At 42.5% G+C, this 21885-nt stretch overlaps 1 long non-coding RNA gene across 1 annotated transcript; it reads right to left on the reverse strand.

The window, feature by feature from the left end:
• Positions 1–289: 289 nt before the first annotated feature.
• Positions 290–14951, reverse strand: LOC116965523. Its single transcript, XR_004409434.1, has 3 exons — positions 14424–14951; positions 13971–14044; positions 290–1144 (listed from the first exon to the last, which is right to left on the reverse strand). It is a non-coding gene; the product is annotated as an uncharacterized LOC116965523 (long non-coding RNA).
• Positions 14952–21885: the final 6934 nt, after the last annotated feature.

The following is a 21885-nucleotide window of genomic DNA, read 5'->3' on the forward strand; positions in this document are numbered from 1 at the left end:
GAACCTCTGCTTTCCAGTTGAAGATGGTGAGCACAGGGATATTTGTGCACAACTCCAATGAATATGCAGCTTACAAAATTAACTATAGGAATGCAAAGATCACTTCTTTTGATGAGTCATGTCTGAGTATTTTTACCTGGGGTATGACTGCTGTCACAAAAACCAGTCATAACAAACCTTCAATACTTCCAAGTACTACCTCAATAAGAGTCACTCAAAGCAGGCACACAGAGAAATCAGATATATTTATTCTGAGTATCATTTCATCTGTTTCTCAGTGTTTTATAAAATGAAACATTTATGTTAAAAGAAGAGCAATAAAGCATAATTGTGTGTTACTCCTACAACTTACATTACAGTAAGATCAGTTTACTTTAAAATAAAGTGTGTGAATCTGTACAAAAATATAAAGTCTAATTAACTTTCTTATGCTACAGCCATACCTAGGGTCCCAGAAGTTAAATTCAGAGGTATTGTAATCATTTGTAACATCATGGCACTCAATTGGGCTGTTATACTCTAACAAAAAATATAAAAATACACCATAATTTCACTCATGACAGATCTGCTTTGGAACCAGCCTCTGCTCTGGAGAGCAATTTAAAATTAAGTGGGAGAAGAGAAGGAGTATTTTATCTTCCATTTTACAATTTGGACTTGGCTCCTAATCCAGAGTTTATTGACTCAATGACAACCATTCCAAATGACTTCTTGAAGGTCATCCAAGGAACTTTTCACAGCATTCATCAAAAGCCTATCCTTGCTGCAAGGAAAAGAACTTGAAAGGAAAGGAGGAGAAAGACACACTTGATGTGCTACGTCTTCTGCAAACTCCAGAACATTTCATGCTCGTGAAAGCTGGGAGTAAGTTTTATATTGCAGAGTTTGTAAAAAGCTGTCAGCGTTCAAGTCAAGGCTTGTATGTAAAAACCTTCTTTTCTCTTAATGGTGTAGCCTCTCCCATTATCAGATGAACAAACAGATTATGATGTTTGAGGCAGGATCCACACAAAAGGTTTTTAGATTTAACGGCTTCTCTTCTGGTCATGTCAGATCACGTCTTTCAAGTACATACACTGCAGTACAACTTCTCAGGCAGACACATGCAGAAGATGTAATTGAGCCTTTCTCACGTGGAAGGACCCTGGGCCAAGAAAATGCAGAAAAGTTTGTTGTTTATAGTCTTCTTTTCCTTTCCCTCCAAGAAGAGATCATTTGTTTTCAGGATAACTGAGCCTGCCTTTTAGATCACCAAAATTGTGTTTTAGAAGATTAACAAATCACACAATCTGATTCAACCTGAATAAAATGTTCAAGGAAAGAATTACTCTGAAGTGAGAAAAATGAAAAAAACATAAGCCTTTATCACTGAACAGCTGAGACTTGATGGTCCTCTTATGAAAAATCATTAATCTCAACAGATGTTAGAGATTTCTTTATTGCTTACATACAGTTATTAAATAGTCAAGTGCTAGGTTAGAAAATACTTAAAAATAAACTATTATTAAGACAGTTGGCAATTTTCCATTGCACTCCGAGTGCATGGCCTTCCTTTATTGCGTGATCAGCTTTGCAAGCCCAGTTAATATACAGTGATTTGTTCAAGGAATAGCTATATCTCTTGTTAAGATAATACTGACCAAAATATAGATAAATTTCACAACAACTAGGAGGAATCAGATTAAAACTAGTACTGAGAAATTAGACTTCAGAATGATAAGAAGATTAGTCCAAAAAAAAACTTCGTATCAAGACTTCGGGAATTAAAATCTTTAACCCTTGTCTGGCAGAACTCTTATTTTTCCCATACCTACATCTCCCACACCTGCATCTCGGTTTTAAACATTAAGAGAGTTACTGTAAAAAACAAGTACTGCAGTAAAAACACGTGTAATAAATTAGCAACTCAATAAAAAACAGGTCATCAATACTAGCTAGTATTCATCCAAAAATACTGAAGGACTGTAGGAATAAAGTAATTTGGCTGGTAATCAAAATAAGGTAATTTTCATTATAGTTCATAGATTCAAAGCTTTTAAAACCAGAGACCTCTGTAATGAGCTAGACTCATCCTTAAAAAGCACTAGTTAAAGATTTTTGTGAAATGTTTGCTATGTCACATTTGTTTCATTTAAATGAGACATAGTGCATCTATTCAGAATGCAGTAGTCCGCATTCAAATGTATTTTATATAACATACCAGCAATTAGACAAAAACTACAAATACAAGAATGACATTAAAGAAATTGTTACTATTTTGGTCCTTCTCTCACAATAAAGGAAAAACAGACAAAGTGCCATAATATAGAAAAATGACACTGGAAATAATGAAAAACTTAGTTCAAGTGAAGGGATATAGCTGTAAAACAAAGTACTTGTTTACATAATAGAAGTTGCTTTCACACAATATCCCAAAATTCAAAAGTTTAAATGATTCAAAAGCATTAAAGGCACTCCTCTGGATAGTGAGAATACCCTCAATTCCATGATAGAACATAAAACTTACTGAGTAAATACATTAGCAGTGCAAGCATTTATATTTTGAGTCAAAAAGGATTGAGGAAACACTTGGAATGGAATGATGGGGGGCTGGAGCAGCTCCCCTGTGAGGCCAGGCTGAGAGAGCTGGGGCTGTTCAGCCTGGAGAAGAGAAGGCTCTGGGGAGACCTCATAGCGGCCTCACAGTGCTTAAAGGGGGTACAGGAAAGGTGGGGAGGGACTCTATCAGGGGGTGTAGGGATAGGACGAGAGGTAATGGTTTTAAACTGAAAGAGGATAGATGTAGATTACATATAAGGAAAAAATTCTTCCCTGTGCGGGTGGTGAGGCCCTGGCACAGGGTGCCCAGAGCAGCTGTGGCTGCCCCCTCCCTGGAAGGGGTCAAGGCCAGGCTGGACGGGGCTGGGAGCAACTTGGGCTGGTGGAAGGTGTCCCTGCCCATGGCAGGGGGGGTGGAACTAGATGATCTTTTAAGGTCCCTTCCAAACCAAACCATTCTATGATTCTATACCTGTGGCAGATTGTTAGATAATTTTCTTCTGTTTGGTTTCTTGTACCTTCTGATTTTTCTGCTATCAATCTCTACTAGGTCTGGATCAAAGGCATAGCTGCAGTCCAAAGCAATAATTGTTTTGTTCCTCCCTGAGAAATAGGTCTTGTATAGATTTCAAATTTTAGGATCTAATAGTGAAAGATGATATAGAAAGGTATAAATACAAAATATTTATGAAGCATATGAATAGCTTTGTGAATTTAACCTCTGCAGACAGGAGGCAACAATGATACTTTTGGGGTGTTTGTGTCCTGAGATGAAACCTCACTGAGATTCACATATTCTCAAATGACTTAATTTATTTATCCCCTAACTGGTCATGCTGCCTTTTGTGTCTTGATATAGAGTCATAGAACAATCAGCTATTTACTTTTCAATAAAAGTAGTGGTTTAGTTTGGATCTAGACACTGATTTGTAAATTAGTATTTCTTCATGGCACAAACCCAGAATTGACTATAACAGTCATTTTCAACTGGAAGACTGTCAGTAGTAAGAGGTGTGCTGACTGCCTGAAGGTGTGTGAGAAAAGGGATAGGAAAGGCAAATTCAACTAATTGACCTAAGTGACAGTGATCATCTATGTGACATTTGTAATGGGGTTCAGGCCTGCATCAAAACAAACTTGGAATTCCCCACCTTGAGGAAGGTGATAACCACTGCTCTAGAAACACCAGGGTAGCCAAACTAAACCAAAATAAAACTAATCTCACTGTAGCAGAAAGTCAGGAAGTAAACATGTAGAGGTGGAAATGTGTTTTAATGCAAGTTATGCTTTCTCAGAAACCACTCACTTGAGGTAATTTCACTTTTAATAGTCAGTACCCACTTACTCAGAGTTATTGTGTTGATGTTTATGGACCTTACTCAGCCTCAGAGATTCTGATGGTCTTAATTACACTGGAGAAAAGTGAACTAATAAGAGCTAAACCGTTGTCTTTTACTGTGACAAAGCTGAATGAAAAAGGCTGGTCATTCACAAGTTACTTTAGGGTAGCTCTGTTTTCATCCCCTCTTTGTGCTAGCGAGATGGGGAAGAAAGGATGGATATGAGATTGGCTGCTCATTTGCATCCTACCAAGCCCGTTGACAAGCCCTAGGCTGACCCAAGGCCAGAAGGCCAGTGTCCTGCAGAATCAAGCCATCCCTGTCCTGCTGTCCCTAGTCTGAGTGCAATCCAGACCACTGTCATACCAGTGGAGTTTCACATGTTGTCAAGGCAAGACAGACTGAAATGCTCATGTATCTGGGCTACACCAAACTTCAAAGATAAGAAAGAGCAATTTTTCATCATTAATCAAGAAGATCCACAGGACTACACAAGGCTCACTGTCTGCAGCCAGCATTGTGGTTTAAAACATAACATATTCTCTGTACAATTTCTGTGCCTTAAGGAGGCCATGGAGAAGGTCTCTAGCCACCCACCACTCAAACTTCTGTGGCATGCACTAAACTAGTTAACTTCAGAAATCCCAGCACACTGCACGGCTTTAGCTCAGAGACTCCACACCCAAAAGACTCCCAGGCTCCATAGTCATCATAAATACTTGTAATGAGGATCTTTCACTGTATCTTTTGTTTACACAAACTTACTACATCAGTGTCAGGGCCTGCTCCTGCTTCCATTTAAATCAATGGGAGTTTTCTCTGTAATGAAAGTAGCCCCTAGCACTGCGTTACACTTGATGATGATGGATCACTATTCCTTCCTTGCAAGTACAATAGTTTAGCAACCATGTCAACAAATATGCATGCACTTAGCTGTAAGCACCTGAATAATCTTATTGGTTCCAGTGAAATTACATAAATTCTTGAAGTTAAATGCTCTTTTTGTTTGTTTTAATCTAGCCAGCCGCTGGGATCTTCCTCTGTCAAGTAAACACATCTTCCATTAGAATACATGCAAACTTGGTATAATCTAGATACTATCATCAAGCGTATGACTGATCTGTCTTAATACTGCAAGTCCTGTAACTAATTAGGCAAAAAATAAAAATGCAAATGTATTCAATCAATTTGCAGTACACCTAGGCTTATGTTTTCAGTCTTTTACAGTATAAAAAAAATAAAGCTAGTGGTGTTTAGATGGAATATTATTCTGGATGGAAGTGCAATGTATTGGGTCATCTACCAAATATAGGAAACATATGTTATTCAACATGGTGACTCACACAGTGAGTAATGTAGTCTGAAGTGTATATTCTCCCCTGTGAACAGACATAACTCTCAATAGTGCTAATAACCCCATAAATCCCAAAGAGCCTCATCTAGCTGAAAGTGTCTGCAGCCTTGTGAACTGCACAGACTACACAGGACCACAGATGTCAGCTCCTCATCAGCAGCCCAGCCCTCCCCACCGCTACTTGCCCTAGGAGAGCAGTGATTCAGTGGCAAGCAGTTGCAGGGCTGCCCAAGAGCAGAGCCCATGCTGGAGCTTCCCGCGTATGACTGTACAGGAGGTTTGATGTCACTGGTTGCTGTATTCTGACTACAAAGCCATAGTGAAGATGATCTGTCTGCTTAAGAAGTCTTGTCTGCTTGCTGTAGAGGGCTTCCAGCTCCTTGCCATATTTGAGGAAGGAGGAATGTGTTTTTCATTGTCATTGTGGATGATGCTGGATAACAAGAAGTGACATTCTGGGACTATACTGGCCTCTTCACACTTTACTTTATTGTTGACTGAAACTTCTCTCTGATGAAAGCAGAATGATTTGTATGTACTAGGGAGCACCAAACTTCAGAAAATTACTGATGGACCTACCTGGAACTAGGCTGGGTGACTGGGAGAGGGACAGTGTGTGGTACAGGTCATAAGGTAGGCAATGACTTCTAGAAAGGGGAATATTTTCCCTTTTGAAATACAAAATAACTACAGGTCCAATTCTGGATTGGTAGAAGACTACAAGCCAGTGCACAACCTCAGCTGATAGTTAGGAATCGAAGAAAACCTTCAATATTGAGTTTTGTACTCTCCCTGAGCTATAATATACACTGATGTAATTTTCTTGTGGTCTAGAATGCTCAGAAATTACAGCATTCCTGTAAAAACATGAAGTGGAGTTGGTGTGATCTGATTTTAGCCACATTTCCCAGCAAAAGGAGGCATATGTGTTCATACCACTCCCATATACACACTTCTCTGCAGCTGCCTCTCAGTCCCATCCCAGTAACCTTTCAACCAATCTTGGCAAAACAGTGAACGTATCCAAAAATCCCTTCAAGTTCTGTGAAATTAAGTCTTTGGGTAGAGAGGAGAAAGGTTTATTAGTGCCTCAACTGTGAACTTTCATGAGATTTCTGGAAAGCTACGTAAGAGACACATGCTCACTTCATCCATACTGCTAAAAGAGGTCTATGAAGGGAGATAACCTCTGGATACCTACTCATCCACACAGCTGATTTCTCTGTTCACACTTTAGCTTTGCTTTATATGGCCCTGAGCAGCTTTCTCCAATACAACACCCAGCCTTGATTTGGGAAATAGTTTGGCTAGCGGCTGTTCCCAGGAGGTAGCATGAATGAGCTCTCTTCATTAGACCTGGATCCTCCCAGCCTGTGAGTCCTTCAACACTATCCCAAAAAAATTGAATAATCATTGTCTATATGCTCTACCTTAGGGCATGCAACACATATGCTCAGTTTTATACTATAAAAATCCATTTGCTGCAACAAAGTCTGACCTTTATTTTCAACACTTAAAAAAACAAAAACAAAAACAAAAAACAAACCCACAACACACTAAGAATAACAATTGTTTCTTAGGGACCTCATGCTAAGCTGGCATGACAATGCTGCTCCAGAAGCAGGCAGTGGTGTAGAGACAGTCACTTTGCTTTACTTGTTCTCAGGACCAGGAATTAATTACCATCTCCGTTTATTCAGCCGTATAGACCTGTACACCAAAACTCAGCTCCTATTAGCTCTGTCGCTCATGAAAGTGACTGGTTTGTTTTCGTTTTTCAGAAGACCTTCATGTTGTCCCAAGGAAGTCACTTTACCTGTGGAAAAACCTCTTGCCAACCTTGGACTCTTAGCTTTGTTAGCAGAAGCTGGCCATTTTTGAGGTTTACTGTCTGTTGAAAGAGCTAAAATCTTCATCTTGAAAGCTGAAATTAAGCCAATGCTGAAGAAGCCCCTCTGAACCTAGGAAGATGTGCCAGGACCTGGTGGGTGCCTTTCAGCTGAATCCCTCATTCAGACTTAGTACCAAGTATTCCCAGGAGTCCCTGCCTCACACACAGTACAAATTATTTGATCAAATAAATACAATGTTGGACAATAATTGGACAGGTAATTGAAACTCTTCCCTGCCCGTGGCCTCCCCAACATCTAGAGCCTGTTGAGAGGCTTCTGGAGCCTGAGACACGCTGCTGCTCAGAAGCATCCACTGAACTGGTGAGGCAGCTGCAGTGCTCTGGTGGGGAAAACTGGCCAGTTCTGAGGACAGCTTTCATTCTGTGTGTTTTGGGGAGCAAACATGCCTGGGAAGGTGGGCTCTGGTGTTTGCTTTAACTTCCCAATGAGTTAAAAGAGCCATTCTGGCAATAACCAGAATGCTGATTATAAACCCAAAATTTTCTGTAATTGGGCCTCATTAATAAATTCCTCAAGTGTTCCCAAAGGCAGGAGAGGTAAAACAAGAGCCACAGGGATCAGAGAAACAGGGAACTGTGAGGATTCCCAACCGTGTTGTTAATTCCACTTAATCAGCTCAGAGAAGCTCTGTATTCAAAAGAAAATAACCATGACTCACAAAATACCCCTGCCAGCAGGGAATGGGATTCTCTCCATTTATAGTAATATGTTCCCCAATTTTTGCCCTTTCTTTCATTCTAGTTTAAAGCAGGGAAAACGACCCTCCCTCAGGGCACCCTGAGCACCCTCCATGTTCCTGGGCCTCGGCGCAGGCTGGAACAGCTGTGCTCACAAGGAAAGTCCAGCGTGGGTCCCTCGGGGCTTCTAGGAGACCTGTTCTGAAATCTGAATGTGCCAGAGGGTTTTTCCATCAGACACAGACTGAAAAAAGTTTGAGGCAGTCTCAGAGACATAACAGGGCTGATTCAAGGTTTATTGCTGTTTAGAGAGGATACAGATACTAGCAAACTTACAGAGACAGAGCGAGTCCTGTTCCCTGCTCTAAACTGCTTGTGATGAAAGATAGACAAGACAAACAAAGACAAGACAAATTATGGGCATAATAATTCAGTCATGAGAAAAGCAGGGATCATGGAGGGTGAGAAGGCAGGAGGGTTTTGCAAGGAGAAGAGGTCTTTCTGAAGTGGCATGAAGGAACGTCTGGTGGAGCAGATTCCCCAGTGCTATATGGAGAGCCTTAAGCACTGGACTTCAAAACAAGAAAAGCAGAATGAGGGTCAAGAAAGGGATTAGAAAGCTTTTGAGAAAAAAATTAGGGAAGAAAAGATTTGGTGGGAGAAGGTTTGCACAGGACTGGGAAGATGCTTGAAAATTTGAGACTATAAGAGTCTGAAAGCCGCTGAAAAACAAGGGAGGTTGTGAAGCCATCAGAAGCACTGCTCAGGCTGCTCATAATCTTGTATCTGCCTTCTCAAAATGGATGATGGAGTGTGAAGGTACAGGGTACTGATGTGTGAAGAGGTGCTTGAATATGTCTGTGTATAGCCCAATACCTGGGCATGTTTAGCTAACCAAGGATCACATGCAAAGGTGGCTGCATATGTGCAAGGGAAGCTCATCGGTCCCCTTAGCATTTCTGTGTGTGATTCATCTAGTAAACACATTGCAAGGAGTCATTAAGGCAGCCTGCAAGGGGGAAAATCCTCCCTCAAAACACACACCATCTCTTCTGCAGCCAGCATGACTAAGGAACATGTGTGCTGCCATTGGCAACAGGTTTTTTCTTTAGACACAGCACTTGAGGTTTTCCAGCATAAAAATCTTCCTTGAAACATGCAGTTTTGATATCCTGATAAGCAACAGGAAAGGAAATAGATATTACAAATGAAAACAGCTCGAGTCCCCAGTCCTTCTTTTCTTTCTCTTTCCCACTTGCAGATTTGCTCCCTTAGTTGATATTTGGAAATTCTCTAGTCTCAGCATCTATTTACTTTATTTTATTTTTGTAAGTGTCCTTGAATGTAATGGAAGAATAAACATTTCAGTTTTCACAGCCTTGTGGCCTTTCATGGGAGCTTAGCTGCATCCACTGTGTTTACAAAACAGAGCTGCGTCATTGCATTTGTTAATTTGATGATTCTTGGACTATCTGTATTTTTGGCTGCCAAGCTCCCATTTAAATGTAGAGTTTGTTATGTTTTCATAGGCCCCAAGACAAATTTCTTGATCAAAGTTTTAGAGTGAAACAGGACCAGCCAGTTTTATAGCTCATAGAATTACGAAGTTGTCAACGGTTGTAGACCACTGGTGAGAACTCTGTCACAGCAAGGAGCCAGCCCTACATGCTCCCTCCTGAACCCACACCAACCTCCGGGAGGTTGCACTCTGTCAGGGGAAATGCCAGCAGGCTGAAGCCTTTACCCTTGTGCAGGTGTGTTTGGGCTTGGACTGGGAGAAGAGCCATGACTGTAGTTGGGGTGGAAGTCCCTGTTCCTAATCCGCAACATGAGAGGCAGAATCTTGGAAGAGGGGTGATGACAATACAGGCCTAAATCTCCAAAAATCTGGGAGTGGTGAATTAAGGTAACACGAATTTAAATTCTGGGTAAGCAGGAAATATGAAGGTAGAATATACAGCACCTCCAAATGGTGGGGAACTAGGGGATGGCTGCACTGGCATTGGGAGGAAGACATGCTGGCCTGAGGGTAGAGTAGGTGGACCATGAATATGGCTGGGAAAACTTGTCTGGAGACAGAGAAGAGTGTTTGTCTCAGTGCAGAGCTCAGCTCAGCTCAGGAAAACAAAGGAGTATTTCCATCCAGCTGCCATTTATAGACTCATAAACAAAAGCAAGCAAGCAAGCAGTTTTGTATGTACTGTGGCTTATAGAGAGTTAATGGCTTACAGAGAAGTCACGATGACAATTATGGTAGTGAATATAGGTTGCAAAATGTGGTGACTGATAAGAGGGAGAGAGCTGTGTCTTACCATTGTATGAAAGATACTGTAACCATCAAAAATGCAACTGTCAACTTATTTACAGCTTTTTCTGCTCTGCCAGCACCTGTGCCCTGTAAATATTATTTGTTTCAGTCCTATGAAGTAGAAAACAGAACTGGAAGATGTCCACAGAATTTCAGCAGGTCCTTTACCTACAACTAGGCACAAAAACATACCACCTGCACAACCTGGGAGTGATGACAGCTGCCTAAATTCATATTAAAGAGAAAATTGCTTCTCTTTTTAATCGCTAAAAAATTTACTGGCAAAGATTACATTAGTACAGTGCCAAGATTGCACACTTCAGACTACTGAGCTCAGCAAAACTTAAAATGTCTGAAAAACAGGACATATGCTAAGCATCTTAGCTCTGTCCCCTTTGAGCAATGCCCCAACATGCCCATTGCACATATCCTGCCTTTGCACTGTTACCAAGCTCCTGGGCTATGACCATGAGAGGCAAAGACAGGAGAGCTGTGCCTTGATGGGACATACCCACCTTTGTCCTGTCCTCAAGCACTGAACCTGCTTCCCTGAAACAACATCAGAACTATTGCATTTTATAACCCATTTCTCCTTATGAAAAACAAAACAAAACAAAACAAAACCAAAAGGCTGTCCAGGACCATACTCTCAGTTAAATACCTTTAACTCACAGATTTCTGTCATATCCCACCTTGTTCCTGATTCTCTACACGGTAAGAAGACCTTTGTACATCACAAAGTGGTAAAATGATTTTCCCTTCAATCACCCCAATGGTAGAGGCCTGGAAGAAGATTTGGTTCCATCATTCAGATCTTCTCAGCTACTCCACAACCATGGCTGCTGCTCAGGGCACCCCCAGCGCAACACCAACACTTACTCTTTGAGCCCTTTGCTTCCTCCCTGCTCTGCTTCTAAAGAAAGCTTTTAGAAGACTGAGAACAGAGGAAAGAAAGAGGAACTAGCTTTAGTCTATGTGTGCCAGAAGCAAAAAAGGGATGGAGAAAGATTACTGTGGAACTCCCACACCTTGGCTCATGTGAATAGCCCCCCAGAAGTGGTGTGAAATCAATATCTGAGTTAAGGCATATCCACACGAAATGGGGTTTCAGCAGATTTTGAGGGCTAAATATTTAGACTCAAACTGATGGTCAGGTAGTACATGATCTAGAAGGAGTGTCTGAAGATATGGTGAGGAAGAAAAAATGCCTGATGATATCTCCTGTGTGCAAATGGAGTCCCTGAGTATAGGAAACCTTGCACAAGGGATCTAAGACCAGAGCTGCATTAGTTGCATCAAATGGGAGGGAAAAAAGGGGAACACAGTGAAACCAGAGGAAAGTATGCAGTTGAGCTTGAGAAAGGGTGATTAAAGGAGTCCTGCTTTCCACAAGCTCTGACAGGTCTGTGAGCTACTCTTGCCATGCGAGACTTGGCATTCCCTCACACTCTTCCCTGGGCAGCACAGCTGGGGGCTGTTTGCCATCTGGGCCTCTTCCTTAAGACACAGAGGAGACAATTTAAGTAAGGGCCAAGAGGGGAAGGCAGGAAGAAATGTGATTGCCTTCATTCTAAGCAAACCTGACAACACGGACTGAGCCTGCCTTGAGCAGAGGACACAGCCTGCCAACCCTTCTGGCATATCCTCACTGGGAGCGTACGATCCTCCGCATGTGCACAGCCATTGTCAGTGAACGGAGAGACAGTGGTGCTATTGAGCAGCCCCGAGAGCACCATTAGCCGCCTGGCTCTTCCGTCCTCTCCTGTGAATGCATTATTGATGGTGATCACAGAGCCGAGGAGCTTGCAGCCTGCCTCGTGCCTGCAGGAACCAGCAGCCGCTTTCCTGGGACATTACTGCTGGCACTGGCCATCCTCACAGTGTAGCAGGAGGGAGAGGGGCAGAGGGGAGGGACTTTTGGACCAGGTTTGCCATTGCATTGTGCTTACAACTGAATTTTCCCTCAGGATTGCAAACCACAACCCCAGACTTCACAGATGCTTCAACACCCAGGCTTCAGTCTCCATCTTGGCCACACCAGAGTGGGTGAAACTGGCACCTGCAGCATGAAATGTCATCCCACATGGCAGAAAGTCTATCCGTCTACCTTGTCCACCATGCCTGGGAAGAAAGCAGGGCTGGCAGTGAACCTCATGTGGGGTGCTACCATCCTGCCCAGCTTCCAGGCATGCATAGACAGCATGGCCCTGGGAGGCACTATGGGACAGAGCAGAGAAAATGCGAATAGTGGTCATGGAAGGACCTGGAGAGCAGAGGCCTTGCTTCAGTGGACCCACACTTGAGCCTTTAAGATGGAGGAGAAAACCTGGCTTTTCTAGGGCCTGGGAGAGGACAGTGTGAACTTTGCTGCAGTCCAGGAAGCCACTGAAAATTGCTTCACCTGAAGTGGGGCTTTACTCTCTCTGCAAAGAGTGGAGATGTGTTTTAATCTATTTTACACAGCAAGTCTGAGTTTTCCCATTTAATGACCACCTTCCTTTGGTTTATAATGTAATGTTCTGATAAAGCTAACCCAAGAGACTGGAAATCTGTGGTAGTTTTTGGCATGCTCAGCTGTGTGACACCCATACCTTAAGGCTCTGGCCAATGCAGTGTACCATCACACCTTGCCATCCTCCACCTTTAGAACAAAGTGTTCCTGAGAACTTTGGTCTCAGAAGTAACCAGCAGCAGAAGAACCACCAGGGCATAACTCAGCTGTTGACTTCTTCCAGCATGAAGATGTGTGTCCTTACTTCACATTGTAATGGTCTGGCACGGTAGTGCACCCTTATACTTTGGAGAAAAAGCCATTCTTCCTGATTCATAGTGAAAAAAATATAGAATAAGGAAATTTCATGTTTTTTATTATATTACCACAATACAAAAGTGCAGGATTAGACATAGCCAGAAAACTCTTTCCTTCATTTATTTCTTTGCTGCTAGAAAGAAAACAAAACAAAACAAAACAAAACAAAACAAAACAAAACAAAACAAAACAAAACAAAACAAAACAAAACAAAACAAAACAAAACAAAACAAAACAAAACAAAACAAAACAAAACAAAACAACAACCCATTAGTAGTTAACTAGGAGCTGCAAAGTAACAGAAACTACCACCTAGAAATTTGTTCTTCTCATTCAAGCTGAGATTACCAGTACATTATCTAGGAAAATACAAAATCCATAGTAAGTTTAGTAAAGACTCAGTCCAGATGCAGAACTCAAAGAATCAAAGATGTCTCCCCAAAGCACGGGATTAGCACCATATTTACTTGGCAAATTCAGCGCTTGTTTTAATCAGCAAGCTCTTGGTATATGTCTGCCTGTTAAAAATGTTCAGGGTTGCTGTGCCTTAAAATGAGAGGTGACAGTGAAATGTGATAGAAAAACAGTGGAAATGTTGTCCAGGTCAGAAGAAGGACAGTTTCTAAATCACGTTCCTGCCTTATCTGCAGGGATTATGTCTCTTCTCAAGTGTTAAAAGTATTTTCTGCCTCCTGGTTTTACATGAAGGCGAACGTGTTCGTTGGATCTGTGGAGATGCAGTTCTCAGGCTCCGTTCTTTCCCACCAGAGGCAGGTATGTGCTACACCCATCCCGTAATTAGTGCCTGCTCTGGGCCTCTTGTGGAGGAGGATTGCAGTTTGCCAGCATATTTGAAACAGCTCTCCATGTCATTGGGAGTGCTCCTATGAAAGCATTCTGGCTTATTAAAACATCCAAAATCAAATATGTGCCTGCCAGATAAAGGATCATCCCAGCTAGAGATGAAAAATGCCTTAGATTAGAGAGTCCATCCCCATGCTAAGGTAGAATATAGCTCTCAACAGACTCACCTATCTCTGTAATGCTTCTTGATTTCTCTGCAGGATGCATGCCAAAAGCTTTTATCATCAATCCAGAGGAGGATCTACACAAGAGAAATTCCAAAACAGCATCAGAGAACAGTATGCTTTTTGCCTTCCCTCTCTCGCTATTTCCTCACATTAAACAATTCATTGACTTTAATTGTGCTTGCCTCAGGCAAAGAATCCTGGCAAATTTGAAGACCATTTTTATTATTAGTTAGGTGAGTTTACTTGCCAAGCATACTTTCCCAAGTTCTCTGAACATCCTACTCATCAGTTGCTAACAAAGGCCCCATTCACATGAGGGCTACCAAATGGGTTTGCAGCATGGTTTACAACTGGCCCAGGGTGAGAGCTTTCAGACCCCCTCCTCTGACTGCTGCTATGACATCCAAGGTCATCTACCACTAAGGAGGGCACTTAAGCCTCAGTACAACTCACCTAAAGGAAGGCTGAAGTGGAATTGCGAAGCCTTGTAACAAAATTGCAATCCAAAAAGTCCCTGTTCTGCTGCTTCTGTTGTTCAGCAGAGCCCTCCCAAGGTATATTGAACTCTGCTTCTTCAGGTGTCCAGATGTGATGCAGATTGAGCAGTCCCTTCTGTGTGCAGCCAGTAGCTGTTCCTTCTCTAATTTAATAGCTCCAAAAGTAGAAGATACAGGTTCACCTCCATCTTCAGCCCAAGGAGGTTCTCTTTCCCGTTTTCCTAGGGAAATGTCATCTCTTTCACATTTTCCCAGGGAGTGCTCCAATCACCAGAGTGAGGAGGGCAGGAAGACATTGTCCTACCTTCTGGCTGAAGCTGGATCCAAGAGCCGAAAACAAGATTAAGTCCAAGAATTTTCTAGAAGAGAGAGGGTGAGTCTGTAGTGGCTAGGTTTAAATAAGGCTTGTCAGGGTGAAGGAGAAATTCAGCCTAGGTCTGTGTGCTGCTACCTCAGCTATGGAGGTGGGCCCTCACCAAGAAAAGTCCTGAATTTATCCTCTAAGGCTCTGAGATTATGCTGGGGCCCTGGCAGCGCTGCAAGGACAGAGTGCCAGCCAGGCAGCCGCAAGGCTCTACTGGAAATTCCCCCGAGGGCAGGGAGCAGGCATGCGGGGGAGTGTCACAGGGGCACACTGACTCCTCTGCTCTTCCCCAGCAAGGGACAAACATGTCCAGAGAAGCTGTTTGAAGTTGAGTGCAGGTTAACTTGTTAGTAACCCGTGCCAGAGCTAAATCTTTGTCTTACTTCCTTGGGATCCAAGGAGGAATTGGAGCTGAAGCGCTTGGATCTGTGTCTGCTGCTGGCCCAGTCCTGTACTGGCAAGTGATAAGAGACTGCCGCTGAAGCAGCCTAGCAGAGGTGATGTGGCTGCCAAGCAATGTCTTAGGAGGGCCTACAAGTGGAGGCAGAGAAGAGCTGGAGGGAAGAAGGTATCTGAACCCTTACGAGGTGGTGAAGTCTCTCTTCCGCTTGCACGGGTGTGGCAGCAAAGCTGCCTGGAAAATTGTCATCAGACTGCTGTTTGTGCCATGTCCCCTCTGCTACCTGGGGATAAAAGATCTGCTTTGCACTTCAGAAGTGCTGAAGGGCATGTGGGACCGTTTCCAGGGCCCAAAGTACCACACTCGTGAATAGTCTGAGCTAAAAAACCTGCCTGGAAATGAGGGTCATCGGGAATGCAGAGCCTGGCGCAAGGGCAGTAAACCTCCACTGACTCTCTGCTAAGTCACAGGGATGTCTACAACACACCACTCAGAAATCCTGCATGTTCCATATTGCCTTGTACTGCCATGAACAGGAGGGTCCCAGCCATAAGCCTTCATAAAAAGAGTGCATATTTTTAATTAAATGCTGACAGAAGAAATTTTTCTGAGATTTATTATGAAAATCAGATGGAATTTTTGGTGTTTCTGTTCTGTAAAAGTCCAGTTTGACTGTTCAGAGAGTGTGGACTGTGCAGTCTGCCGCTTCTGCATGCTCCTCCCCATAACACAGACTGCTCCTTAAAACCCACAATATATCCTTTTATCTGAACATAATGCATGGGGCAACATGAGATGGAGCTGCTGGTGGAAGAGGTCATGAAGTTCCGCTGCACTAGCATTTTGAAAGGGAATCCTATTTTAAAAAAAAACCCTGTGACAGTGCTGCAGAGAAAGATCCTGCGCTCTGTCAGTGTTTTGGCATGGAGTTAGGAGGGAGTATGGGACTGGACACAAGCAGAGAGTGGGATTTTCTTGGCATTGGCCACAATGAGTGTGGTTGTCCAAAGAAAGATTGTGGGGGAGGCTGAAGGGATAGAAGAAGACAGACAAATTAAAGGGAAGTGTGTTCCTACATAATGAGACATTGTAATGTATGTTAAAAAAAAAAAAAAAAAAAAAAAAGAAAGTCCAGGGCTGTGAAAGGATTTCCCCAGCAAGGGGGTTGAGCAGAACATAGTTTTGGCTTACCATTATGGGCTATTGTGTCTTTGTAGGCATGAAGGTCTTACACTAGACCAGCCTTTGTGTCAAATCTAGCTGCAATGCCTGAGTTCCCCAAGCTGGCTCTCATCTGTGAATCAGCTTTGGTTTCTTTCTACCCATGCAGCTGCTATTTTTTATTTAGTCTAATTTTAGCATATCTACCAGCAGCTGCAAATGTAAATGGTCCCATTTGGTATCCAGCACGTCTGAATGGAGAAGTGGCCCATGTGAACTATGTTGGGTTCCCCTTCTCTGGATAACTTAAACAATACACTAGTAAGAAAGAGCTTCTGCAAAGTATGATATTATGATAAATTACATTGCACAATTTTATGTGCTTTTTTTGTTTTGGTTTGGTTTGGTTGTTTTTTTGTTTTTTTTTTTTTTTTTATTTTATTTTTGCTGCTGGTGGTGGTTTTTGTTTTGTTTTGGTTTTTTTCCTGATAAATTCTAGATACAAATTGTAAAGGTCATACACAAATATTTCCTTGCAGAATTTGAAAACAAAGGACTTTGTCCATGAGCTGCAACACTAGACCTGGAAGCTGAAACTTACTGGAAGCACAAAGATGGGACAGAAAAGCACACTTCCTCCAATGAGCAGTATTTTCACATAACAGTATGTTTGTTTCTGAGTAAAGGAAATGAACCATCTAGGAAGAAAAAAAGGATGATTCCCCCTGCAAAAAAAATCAGGTAGAGATAGTAATAAACTGATGAAAAATATTAAATTTATAACAGCAAGTACTGGTCTTCCACGTTCAAGACAGTTTTCAGGAAAACCGCTGAACTATCTGGAGAAATTGATTAACTAGGATCACTAGGGATTTGATATATTTTGATATATTTTGAGACATATGTTTTTTTTTTTTTCCTGCTTGCTCTCCTACACACCTGCTCATGGCTGCCCCCAGCACCTGACTTCTCCCACAGCCCCAGCACTCATCTTGCACTCAAGAATCGGCTCAAGTTTGGCTCCAGCCTGTGTCAGTATGTGGTCTGTGGCCTGCCAAGGTTTCACACACATCAGTTGAGTGCTACACCAAAACCAAGACAAGAAAATTGAGACAAGAAGCTTATGTCTACTCTTCAATCACTGTGCTTCCATTGAAAAGAGGAAAGTACTTTTATTCCCCTTGCTGATACAACAGCTCTTTGCTGATCTGTGCACACTACAAAAGAAAGTCAGAGGTGGGTAGTCTTTTTGCTCAGTCAAACTCAGATGTTTTAGTTGCTGAACAAGGTCTCTGACTTGGGTTATTATTTCTTATTATTTCAACGAAATGAGCAATGTAGGCTCATAATCTCAAGATCGTGCAGCAAAAGGTTTAATATTTGCTTATTCAGGGACATACTTTGAAGTCCTGTCTTCTCCCAAATATCTTTCCATTTTCTAGCCAGGGACTAAGCAGTGTGGGATGGTTATACAGACCCTCAGATCAGCCCTATCCTGCCCTGGTTGAGTTCTACCCATCCTATTGTGGTCCCATGTCTCAAAAGAGAGATCAAACTGGTTTCTATTTATTTTTATGTATATGCCATGAGACAGACAAGCTGGGTGGGAATTTGAGAATAATAATACTTAAAATGTCAATACAAAAAAATTATTTCACACCTTTTCTCCTTAGTGAATTTAGAAGTTTCATGTTCAGTATTTCAAACCAGCAATCCAGATGTGACCTCACAGACCACTGGCAGTCTTTGCTCATTAATCTTGCTGAATGAAAAGTGAAGATCTGTTACAGTCATTGAGTAAGGCCTAACATTGGTTATAGAATCATAAGCACAGAATCAGAGAACAGTTCAGGTTGGAAAGGACCTTAAAGATCATCTAGCTCCAACCCCCCTGCCATGGGCAGGGACACCTTCCCCCAGCCCAGGTTGCTCCCAGCCCCATCCAGCCTGGCCTGGAACCCTTCCAGGGAGGGGGCAGCCACAGCTGCTCTGGGCAACCTGTGCTAGTGCCTCACCGCTCTCACAGGAAACAATTTCTTCCTAATATCTAATCTAAATCTACCTTCTTTCAGTTTAAAACCATTACCCCTTGTCCTATCACTACACCCCCTGATAGAGTCCCTCTCCACCTTTCCTGTACCCCCTTTAAGCACTGGAAGGCCGCTATAAGGTCTCCTCGGAGTCTTCTCTTCTCCAGGCTGAACAACCCCAACTCTCTCATCATTGTGAGGATGAACACCACACCTGGAAAAGACTGTGTCAGTTGAGGGAAACAATTTAAAAAATATTTGTTAAGTGAGTAGATGAGGAATTCAGTACCCTTGCCTGCTCACTGGGTTGAACAACAAGTTTGGCCATCACTTTGGGTACTCTTACTGCCTGCCTCCTTGTTTTCAATCATGGACATGCTACACACTTCAACTACTTCTCCAAATTCTACCTGGTGCCTGGAGTAACCCATGTAAGCTTTGGTGATCCTCACACCCTTAGGCAGCAGGCTGACTTTTGCATGTAATAGTTCTTCTTTTTGGTTCAAGTTTCAACATCATTACAGGGTTGTCAATACCAGAAACACTGTACTGAAAACCAAGTACAGCTCTGAAAATCAGCACGACAGAATCAGGCCTTTGGGTGTAAATTCTTCAGGTCTATCACCTTGTCTTGCACATCACACTATTTGTACAATGGAAATAGTAACTGGGCAAGGAATCCTGTGACTAGAATAATCTGCACCCTGGCTGAGAAGAGGCAATGCACGTCATTGGCAGTGGTGCACTGCCCACTTTGTTGTCATCACCATAGAACTCTGACATAAATAGATGTTGATATAAAATCTCCCCATCATGGGGGCCACAAGCTAGCCACAGCTTCTAACCTCTGTGCTACCAGGGTGTCCAAAGGCAGCTGAGGAGCAGCAGCACCTGCACACACTGCAGGGAACAGACACCTTCCCAGCTTTGCTCTACTGACAGGGGTGCTGCAGCGGGGACAGAGGAGATGGCGGGGCATCCCTCTGCTGCCTCCTGCCTCCAACCCTTGCTCGAGCTGCAGCATCTCCATGGAAGAGTTTCCTATTAAAGATGTGGGTTTAATTCAGAAGCACAGGGGCCTTGTGCTACTACTCAGAGCACAAATAAAATACAAAGCACTGGGACTTCATGTCTGAATTGCCTGCCAGTCATTCTTGGTCAGCAGTCAAGAGTTCACATCCCTTGCTTTCGATGAGTCTCTAGTTTTACTATCAGATCTCTTTTGCCATTTCAAATACCTGTTCCTTGTGCTTGTTCTTGTTTTCCACCCAATCTTTCATTTTAAGTACACCCAGCTAAAATGTATGTTCATGCTGGTTGGAATTATTAGTGGTCCCTGGTCTTCAAATACTGAAAAAATTACGTTATTGCAGGCCTGACTACTGCTGTATGTTTACACACATGATTTTTTTTTAAATGAGTTGTTACAGATATTTGTCATTAGAGATATGCAATATCCACATGTATTTAGATTTGTTCTGTAAATATTTACATGGCTATAAACAATGATTGCAATCTGGAGTGGCAGGATCATATCATTCATTATTCATGACCATTTCACATTTTAAAAATCTTTGAAGATAACTGTTTGTTTGTTTATAGCAAAATCAAACAGTTATACTGAAAATACATACCAAAAAGCACCATATTTGTAATAAATGATTCTCTCTTTATAAAAGTTTAATTCAAGCAGAAACACAGAACACACTGGATACTGCATGGTTTATAGGACTAATAGTAAATGGTTGATAGTAACAGCTTGTTATTCAGCAGTATGTGAACATTGCTTCCATATGCTATCAGGCAACTACCTAAAAGTTATTTTACCTGTCAAAATCAGATCACTAACAAATAGGGAAAAGCACTCAAAGTGACATTGTGAAATACTCACAAAAATTAAATTTTATGCTAACATGATAACTGAAACAAAGTCAAATCAATCTACTTCTCCAATATGCTGTGCTATTTATATAATTGGCCATTTTTCTTTCCTGATGGAAAATTTAATACAATTTCAGTAAAAGACAGTGGAGAAGAAACACTAAATTTCCACAGAGATGGGTATACTATTCTGTATCCCTCTATCAGCTTGCTTGAGAAGAGGGACAGGGAAATAAGTGTGAAAAAAAATCAAGATCGATAGTTTGTTGGGTTTTCTATCCCTTTTATTGGAGATATAATTCTATTAGCTAAATTGCTAGCGAGTCTTGCTCAGCCTTTGCTGAGGGCCCATTGTTGAGGCCTCTGCCCCTCCGGCGGTCAGCACCGCTCTGTCTGAGAGCAGTGTGGGTTTGGGGAGAGGAGAACCATCGAGTGTGAAATCACTTCTGGTGGCAAAGCCACCTCTTGCTTAGGCTAAAAATTCCCCTCTGTAGTCTTCTCAAGTTTGGAGAGCAGCCGCCTCCACCACTTCCAGCTGTCTCTGTGCTGCAGGGCTCATCCTGCCTGGGTGCTGATCTCCCAACCCAGACTGATGCATCACCCAAGCCCAGGCTTCAGGCAAGTCAGGCTGACCTGGCTGGCAGGCTAGTGGCCTTGCAGCTCTCGTTGCTGGGAGTTGATCTGAAGAGTGATGGGCCACGACAAAACGCACTTGTCTTGTTTGATTCCTCATCCGCTCCTTCATCTTTGCCAATGGAGCTCCCACATGGGTGGGATCTGAGGGCAATGCCCTCCCCTGCCAGCACAGGAGGTTTGTCCAGGGGCAGCTCAGTGTTCCATCTCTTCTTCAGGATTCATCCTTCCCTTTCCTGCCTCCACAGAAAAATGGCAAAGTATGCTCATGGGTGTGGGCCTGGCTGGAGCCCCATGGATCACCCTGCACCTGCACCACATGATCCAGACATACCCACAGCATCATACTGGGGTCACCCAAAATTGCATTCACTACATTCAACTCTGCCCTCCCTGCCTCGGTTTCCCCCCACCCCCCCCCTATTTATAATGGTGTCACTACATCCCACAATGCACTGTTATGATTAATGAGTGAACATCTCTGATATGCTTTGCAAAGGAAAGGTGCTGCATGCTCTCAGCACCGAGTATATTCATTTATTAGAACAAAGCTGCCATAAGAACACAGAATTTGCTCCATGTACACTAGACATTTTTGGCATAGATTTTATTGAGGTTAATATAATATTCATAACACTGCTAAAGGACTACTTGTTGGACAAAAGGATTTTGCTACTGGCATTTATCTATAGAAAATTTTTTCTCTTTTATGCCCACATACTAGCATATAATTATAGTAATAAAGTCTAGTCCCTCTCTTGAAGTGACTGCTGCCAGTATTATGAAATCATGGCAATGGTTGTAAAAATAAAAGAGGTCATAACCCCTCCACACACACACACCCCCACTCTGTAGCTGATATCAAATAGCTTTGGTGGGAAAATGCAGACCTTTAAACTTTCTCTACCAAACTCAATGCATTCTGTATTTAACTTACCCTCTAAAACAG

The sequence above is a fragment of the Tyto alba genome, unplaced genomic scaffold (assembly GCF_018691265.1).
Source record: "Tyto alba isolate M040663 unplaced genomic scaffold, T.alba_DEE_v4.0 Super-Scaffold_42, whole genome shotgun sequence".
NCBI classification, from domain to species: Eukaryota; Metazoa; Chordata; class Aves; order Strigiformes; family Tytonidae; genus Tyto; species Tyto alba.